General features: G+C 39.4%; 1 protein-coding gene across 4 annotated transcripts in view; it reads left to right on the top strand.

Moving 5' to 3' along the window:
• The first annotated feature begins 331 nt into the window (after nucleotides 1-331).
• LOC150084468 (thyrotropin-releasing hormone receptor-like) overlaps nucleotides 332-9,240 on the top strand; it is a 361,972-nt gene continuing 353,063 nt past the window's right edge. For 3 of the 4 annotated variants that reach the window (XM_090376091.1, XM_090376094.1, XM_090376092.1), the window contains exon 1: nucleotides 332-430. The gene's annotated coding sequence lies outside the window, so the exon portion shown is untranslated. The remainder of the gene's footprint in view (nucleotides 431-9,240) is intronic. The other variant, XM_090376093.1, reaches the window with a different exon arrangement.

Raw genomic sequence — 9,240 nt, 5'->3', positions numbered from 1 at the left:
GTTCTGATGAGGGGAGTTATTTTTGCCTCACCGGTCTCAATATCTCTAACTTATGGTAAGAATAATAAATTAGGCTCCTACGTGAAACTTATCACGTGATTTTTCATTCGCGTCACCTGTCCGCTTACCTTTTCTCAATCAACAGGATACAAAAGGTGAAAATGTAATAAAGCTAACCGAACGGCAATTCAAAGTTCCGTTAGTTATATCATATTAAACTAGAGGTCGCTCCAAATCAAAGAACGTTGGAGCAGTGACTGTCGTCACGAATAGCTTGAAACAGCTTGTTGCTTCAGGTACCTTTCGCTCTCCGAGCCAGTCAGTCGGTGTACTGAGTGAGTTGCGTTCATTTGCTGCGTTGCACTGCACTGTAAGTTTATATTTTTTTCGCTGCAACCTAAAATCAAAGCACCAAAATAATTAATAGTCGGTAAGTAAGAGAATATTGACGCTATGAAGCAGTTTTCTTTCCCTTCCTGATATTTTAGCATGTATGATTCCATATTCAAGGGCTTTATACCCTTTATTTCCTTAATGTCGTTAAAAATAAGATCGCCTTTGGCATTACTCTCATATCAGAGTTAAGCGAATTATTTATTGCTGAAATGTTGATTTAATTATTTCTGTTGTGACAAGACCATACGTTTGGTTTCGGAGGAGACTCTCTGAATACTCCCCATTAACTTTCGCGGAAATTAAAAAACATCAATCTGGCCACAGATGAGTATAGATTTCGCACCTGATGTAATAACTACGTAGTCATTATTGCAGTATCCTGGCAAAAGCACTCATCTAGTTCGCTTAACGATGTCTTTAATTAAGAAAATGCTGTCTTTCATTGGCAACAGGCGAATCTGTTTCTAATGGAAATGATAGTATCTAAAATTATAATGACGATTTGTCTAGCGTAATTGGTGAGAACGTTTTCTTTTACAATACATATATTAATCCCGGTTTTGAAGCGTAGGGAGTTTGGTGCTATGCCATGATTTTTACGTTATCATTATCTTTGTAGACGAGTCCTAAGCAACAATTTTATTAGTTTACTGTCTTCTTTTCGTATGTAAGAGATGTTCATTTCAAGACCAGGCCGGAGTACCTTCTCATTGTCATTACTGTTTTGTATGTTATTTCTAAAGAGAATTTTAAAAAAAAGCCATCGCAATACAAGAAATTTTCGCAAGTGAAAGTGACATCAACAACAAAAAAAAAAAAAAACGTGCTTCATCATATTTCGTGATTCCCGACTATGAATTTAGATTCATTGCGTGTTATTATTATTATTATTTTTTTTCAATTGGTAATATCTGAATAAAATAGCGGAATACAGAATTCATCCAAAAAGTTATTACCCCATGATATTTTAACCTGATTAACATATGCCACTACTCTCGCATCACTTGGGCAGTTTTTTCGTGTGTTCCAGTTTAGAGTAGGATTGATCCTAGCTATTCTTATTATAAATGTACAGAGATAAAAAATAATAATATGAATTGATACACTATAACCAAAGTAATCACCTTCCGACTCCATCGAAAAAAAAAAAAAAACAGCATTTCATGAGAGCTCAGAAACGTCATGTTTTTGAAGAGAAGATGAATAGTTAAAAGTATTATACTTACATGAAAATGGGCTCTAGTACAACGTTGCTGAACCTTTTATCATAATACGATTCACCTAAATTGTAAAAAAAAAGATGATGCAACCATCATTTTATAGTTATATTAATTGTTTTGGCTTCTCATTCTTACATATACAATTAACACAAATAGGTATCCATTAATACAAATTATATTTTATTTAACCTTATTCACCCAAATTATAATTTACAAAAAAATAACTATCCACTATTATATTATAATACGATACTTAGCTTTATCAAATTTTTCCTGGCCCACAGGTGGGCCAAAGCGGGTTGGAAAAATTTGATAAAGGTTAATTTGATAAAGGTTAATATCAATGAGGACACATGCGCAATAAAGTTATAAATTATTCATGAAGAAAAGTTGTTAATCTCTGGAATAAGTTAAGTCCGTGGGTAGTTTGGTTGGCACTGACAGCTTGGATTCAAAAAACCAGTGGTCAGCTGGACGCGTACCTACGAGGAAACAAATAGATGATTTACTTATTTTTAATTTTATTTGGTTGGTGCAGCAAAATCCCGAGGCTTCTTTGCCCCGTATGGACAACACTAAAAGATTTTTTAGCTTATTTTGTAATAACTATTAAAATATTTGTGTTCGAATCATGTTGAGAAAGTTTGCATAAATCACATTAGTATGGTACAAATCCTTTGTGGGTAATGATTGTATCAGATGTGAACATTTCCCTTTTTATTTAGGAAAAAAATAAATTTTATAATAAATATGCACCATTACATAGAAATTATCTAATAGAAAAGCTATTCTTTGAATTGTGCAATCAGGCAAACCCATATCCAAGAATATGTTGACTGATTAAAAAAAAAAAAAATGCTTATCCAATGTTGGGGGAAAGCAATACTCAAGGTAAATATAAAGTGGTTAGCTTGGTACTACTTGTAAGATAGACAGGAACCGATAATTTAAACTTGGTATTTGTTAAAACTCGCCATTCCAGATCAGATAATATTAAAACCACAACGTCAACTGGAATTATATTTTCATTAGAGTTTTTATGATTTAAGTATTTACGCAGTTTAAAGTAACTGCCCTATAATACACAACAAGCTATTTAACAGATGTATAACGATAATTATATTTTATTGTTGTAATTATCAATCTTTGAAAGCCAGATCATTATTCACTACCAAATGAATTATCTTCATATTCTTCTTCGTGCATTTCCAGTAATGATATTCAGTTTGTTCATAATACGCTTTCGTACATTCCTAATAGTAACATTCAGTTTATTCGTGATACACGTGTTTTGTTTTGTTTTTATTAATTGCCCTCTGAAATGTAATATTATGTACTGTAAATATAGCAAATTTGATTAACCACAGGGACTGTTTGATGAAGATATAATTGCCTGTGAAAAATTCATGTAAAATGTGACTGAAAGTTGTTCTGTTTTTAATAACCAAAACAGAAAGAAAGCTGTTGTAAGGGTTGGCGGTATTGTGGATATAGTAGACATTACTTGTTCATCGCTGTTTTGAAGTGATTCGTTTTGAAATACCTGAACTTCACGTCTACACCGACTGTTTCTAATGCTTGAGCAAGCGATTTTGTTAATTTATTCAGCAGTGATTTTTTGTGACTACCTAATCCCACACACAGACGAACATTTCCAAAAGGTTTTCATGGGACAGCACCGTTGAGAGCTTATCCGTGAGGAAAAATGTAATAATATTAACTTCTCTTTGTGTCGTCATAAACTTACGATCAATACTGATGCCGTATGTATTTCGTCATCTTACGTTAGAATTTCAGAAGTCTTCCTAATTCATTTCCTATTTATGGTAGCTCCAAAAGATGAAAACGTATTTGAAACTATAGTATTTTTGGTATCGTAATTGAGTTACGAGTTGGGAAGAGAGAAGAAACTTGACGTTGGATTGGACTTCTGCAGGCTGTAATTTTTAGAGATGCATGGGGGCTGACTGGTTTGGGAGAAATAAAATGCGATTAGATAATAGTCCGCCATTGCAGGGTAACAGTTCCATCGAGCAATCCAATTACAGCCCTGGTAGAAGAGGTTTCATTTCGAAATTAAAACTCCTAGCGTGATTAATTCGAAAAGAATTAATCACGCTAGGAGTTTTTCTCACAATGTGGTTGGATTGTTCTAGCAAAACCGACCAAAGGATCCATTCAATTATACTGACGCCTTATAGAGTTAGTTATCTTGGTGACTAACACATATATACACTGGTGTTCAAAGAAAGTGCATCACCTAGGAATTTCACATTTCTAACCCTTTTTCGTGATAATATGTTACATTAATGACTAGCATCACAAATAGAAATATAAACAAAAGATATTTATTAATAGGGCAAAGTTAAGTAATATTTGAGAGGTGCTCTCAAAATATTCCAAGATGAATATTTGAAACCTTTATACAACAGTTTTGCTAAACACGACAATTATGGCTGAAATGTTATCAGAAGCCCTCAATTGACTTTAATTTATCATTTTAAATGAGAAGTTCACCAGGTGCAAACTACTATTTAGTTGAGCCACCTCTGGCTCTAATGACAGCAGCAAACCGTCGAGGCACTGACAAGATAATGAACTGATAGTTCGTGGTTCCAAACACGAATTATGGCTTCCTGAAGTTCACAAAGGATCTTTGTTTCTTTCCGGCAACTGCAGATTCCACACGATGCCAACAATTGTCTATAGAATTCAGGTTGGTTGGTTGTTTATTGGCGCACTGACAATAGAATTCAGGTCCGGCCGGGCTGTGTCCTGGCCAACTAACAGTTGTAATGGACCGTTCTTCCAACCATTTTTTTTACCTATAACAAATGTTAACACATTACTGTCGAAATGAAGCTCAAGTAATTACAGAAGTACCTACTTACAATTTTCGCCCGATGACAAGCAGCAGAGTCGTCCTGAAAGATGCAGTTACTTGGCAGGTTGAAATGGTCTCTAATGGTTGGCAACAATTTTCCTTCCAATATAGCCAGGTATCCATTTTTTGTGTAAGGAGGGGTTTCTTCTTAGGACGACGGGCTACAAGCCCATTTTTGAAGAGGCGTATTCTGACTGTTATTGCCCTTACTACCACTCCAGTGTGTTGTTCCCATTCTCTTTTCAGCTCAGACGAAGAAGCTTTACGGATTTTAAGGCATAAGCGATTCAAAACGCGGTCCTGTATGGGCAATGAGACTCGTTTGCGTTAGGTTCCTTTTTTCCTATCAACAGAACCAGTATTATTGAGTTTGGAAAGAAATCTACTCACTGTCGACTGATTAAAAGACACTATATAATCAATATGACGGGAAGAACATCCTTCCTCACTTAAAGCAACAATAGCGGTCTTTCTTCGTGGCGTAAACTGCACGTAACTCGCCATCCTGACACAAGCAAGGAATGACTGCAACTCTTGTAGAGCGTGCTTATACAGGGTGATTCACTACCAGTGCGACAAACTTGCAGGAGGTGTAGGGGGCACAGAGACGAATCGGAATCACATAGCATTGCAGGGTCCGAAATGCCTTCGTCATGAGGTAGAGGACGTTGAACGGGAGGTCGCGTGAACGCGATCTCGCTGGAAGTCAGCATTTGCGAACCGTTTCTGTTGAAGAAACCAAGTAGCAAAAGTCCTCCGGAGTGGATAATCCGCAGGCTCCAATGATTGGACGCGTTGCAGATGGTATGAACTCATTTGGTTTGTTGACAGTATCCTCCATACAGTGGATCGGGAAATACCCAATCGTTGGCCTATCGCTCGAGTACTCGTACTCGGATTGCCTTCTGCAAGACGTAGGACATTCTCCTCATTGTCTGGCGTCCTCGTCGCTCGCTCTCGATTCATGGTACCTCTCGTGAAACAACCAGTCTCACGTAACCTTCTGTGCACACATGCGAAAATCGTATGATGAGGAGAACGCCTGTGCGGGAAACGTTCCTGGTACAAGCGCAGAGCGGCGCGCCCGTTACAGTCCGCAGCTCCATACGCGAGGTGCATGTCGGCCAGTTCAACGTTTGAATACTCGTCCATCTTACTGCCTCGGGAGCCGGTTCACAAATGCTGACTTCCAGCGGGATCGCTGTTCAACGTCCTCTACCGCATGAGGAAGGCATTTCGGACCCTGCAATGCTATGTGATTCGTCTTTGTGCCCCCTACACCTCCTGCAAGTTTGTCGCACTGGTAGTGAATCACCCTGTATAGCTGAAAGTAACAGCTGATGCAATATTGTCATCACCCGCGTGTCAATCTTAACTGATGCAATCTGTAAAAAAAATATGCCATATACTTACGTTATCCGGACGACAATTACAATTTTAAGAGGTGATGCAGTTACTTTTTATTTACTCACTTATTGCCCTATTTTAGACAGATTTAAGGATAAATGTTCTCAGATGTTGGGAAGTATTTTAATTTTTAATTAAATTGTAACCACAGGAACCTTTGTTGTGCGTTGGTGGGTAGGAAGATATTTATTGGCATTGGAATTGAATTTCTGTAGATTATAATTTTCAGGAAATACCTAACAGAGAAAGTTACACCGAAGAAAAGATGTAGAAGGAATTAATGAAGAACTAAATGACATAAGTTTGGAGTTCTAAACTCGCATAGCTGCCTTTTTGAAGCTACACACACCAAGTTTACTATTTTGGTATCGTCACATCCTCTGAATTGAATTTCGGTAAGCATGAATTGTCTTTCTGGAATTGTTATCCAGCTGTAAAACATCCATCCGCTGAAACACGATTACTTGATCATGTTCGAAATGATTTTCGTGATAGGTACTACGTCCATATCATGAAAAAGACCAGCCTGTACATGACAGGACAAGGTCGACTTCAATCAGTGGAATACCATGTCACGTGATTTGAAGAGAACAATATCGCAATACTGACCTGCACGGAACACCGATTTTAAATTTAAATAAATCTTTATTGTGAAGTAGAGTTACAGCACAATATCCCATCACGGCGACGAGCGCCAGGGGTTCACATATAGCAGTTAGAGAAAAGATAAGTACAGCGAACAAATACAAAATCCTACAAAATACAGTTTACAAATTCAAAAGGCTACAAAATACCGCGAACAAATTCAAAAGGCTACAAAAATACAGCGAACAAATACAAAAGGCTACAAAATACCGATCACAAATACAAAAGAAATACAAATACAGCATAAAAACGCAGAGCTAGACATAAATACAGAAATAAATACAAATTGGCATATATCAGGGTTCAAGGGCTTTGATAAAGTTCTGTCTGTCCTTCTTCTTACTTATTATGCTGTCGATGTCGGAGTCCACACGGTTGAGGGCAGCGAGCATCTGCTTGGGAAGAAATCTGTCAGTGAGTACAAGCCTGTTGTGGTGAGCCACGAGTGCTGGTGCCGACCTTAGGCTTGGCTGTGGAATCCTCCAAGAGCAAGCGTTCCAAATATTTGGAGATGATATCTGGCCTGTGATGAGTTTGGCTGTGAATACCAGCCTCTTTTCCACGATCAGGAACTTCAACCTCGGGATGTCGAGTGCTTGTGCCATCATGGTGGTTGTGGTACTGGGAGGTAGACGAAGCTTGTTATTGGCCCATTTCAGTAACCAGTATTCAGCGGTGTACACTCGCTTGAGGTTTGTAGGTGCAGCAGAGGCCCATATTTCTGCACCATAGAGAATGGCGGGGTAAACGGTGGAGGTGATGAACCTTTTAACAGTGACAGGATGTCGGACGTGTAGCAGCTGCTGCTTTGAGATCCACCGTAAGCGAGAGAATTTGGTACTGATTTTGTTGATCTGGTTGACAAAGGACATCTTTTGGTCAAACAGAACGCCAAGATCTGTGTGCGAGGGTACATTTGGTATTCGTACCCCTGCGAGTGAAACGTGGAGTACTGTCGGCATGGATTTAAGGGAGAATATAACCTGGGCAGACTTCACTGGGTTGATTTTTAGATTGAAGTTTGCCAGGTACAATTCTAGATCCTTAAGTTGGGAATTGATCTTGTTGCTGAGCTGAACGGGATTGTCGCCAGGGTTAATTTGAGTCAGCAGTTTGAGGTCATCGGCATAGCACAGGAGACCATTCGTTGAGGCAATAATGGGCACGATGATAGCTGTGAACAGGACACCGGATAGGACACCCCCCTGCGGTACTCCAGCAGTAATGTCGCAGGATAGGGTGTGTTGTTGCCGATGGAGAATAAGTATTCTGTGACAGAGAAGAGATTCCAAAAGCACAACATATCACCTCGAATGTGAAATTTCTCCTTAAGTAGGAGGAGCAAGGCCGGGATCGACACGGCATCAAAGGCTGCGCTTATGTCAAGATATGTGGTTGCTAGCTCAGCTCTTTGTTCGAATGCTGAGAGGATGCGTTCTGTGGTGGCTGCCAAGTTAGTGATTGATGATTTTCCTGCGATGGCATAGTGGATTTCGGATGGTTTCGTCTGGAGGATTTGGTGAGTGATTGTGGGTAGCAAAGCCTTTTCAAGAGTTTTTAGCAGACAAGAAGCAACTGATATGGGTCTGAACTGATCGACGTTTGTGGCAAATTTGTTTTTAGGGATGGGGCACACTCTGTACTTATTCCACTGGGGTGGGAAATAATGCTCAGTGAGGCATCTGTTGTAGATCGAGAGAAGAGGGTCTATGATGAATGCGCTCAAGCATTTGATCATAAATTGCGGAATTCCATCCTCCCCAACAGTGGCTGTTGTGGGAAGGGAATTGATGGCACGTATGAGTTCCTGTTTCGTGATCTGGATAGTCCCTAGGACATCTGAAGGGTTTTCATAGTCAGACTGGACAACTGTGGATGGGACTGTGGTTGTATTTGAAAACCTGGCGATGTATTTTAACCATTCTTGAGGATCAGGCATATGATTGGATCCACCATGAGGGGCAGCATAGAATGGCTTTCCTTTCCTCAGAGTGCGGTTAAGATTTACTTGGATTGCAGCAGCTTTCTTTCGATTAAAGTGGGCCCTGGCGCGGGAAAAGGCTATTCTGTCTTGACTGCCATTCGTAAGCTTCCATTTCTTATGTAGGACTTGTTTCATTTTGAAGCTGTTGTTGAGGTCAGCAGTCCACCACGCTCTGGAACGGGGAGTTACTGTTACTCGTTTGGTGGCAGCATAGTCGGTGACGGATTTAATCCAGTTAGACAAGAGTGTCAATGCGAGGCTGAGGTCGCAGTCAATGAGGACATCCCAAGGAATGTAGGATGCTGCTTCTACACAGAGTTGAGGATTGAGGTATTTAGGTGCTGAAACATATTTGATTATTTTGTTGTCAGGGATGTTGAAATTTGGCACCTGCAATGACCACGTCAAAACTATAGGCTGGTGATCCGACAGGAAGAATGCGATGGGATCATCCTCAGCTGTGCATGGTGTTGAAGCAAAAGCGAGATCCAGTAGGTTCAATCCCCTGGTCGGGTTCTCATTGACCCGTGTCATGTCAATTTTCTCTTTATAACGCGGGCATTACTTCCTCCAGCATCAATATCGAGCGTAATGTTTATTTACCTTCTCTAAATTTAACGTTTTGAGAATAAATCCTAATCTGGTTCAAAAAAGACAAACCACCTCAATGATGATATAATGAAGAGTACGCTCCTCTGCACTTT

The sequence above is a fragment of the Mastigoproctus giganteus genome, chromosome 6, assembly GCF_048544385.1.
Source record: "Mastigoproctus giganteus isolate SK-2022 chromosome 6, ASM4854438v1, whole genome shotgun sequence".
Classification (NCBI taxonomy): domain Eukaryota; kingdom Metazoa; phylum Arthropoda; class Arachnida; order Uropygi; family Thelyphonidae; genus Mastigoproctus; species Mastigoproctus giganteus.
Note: the sequence above shows the minus strand (reverse complement) of the source record. Positions and strands in the feature narration are given on the sequence as shown.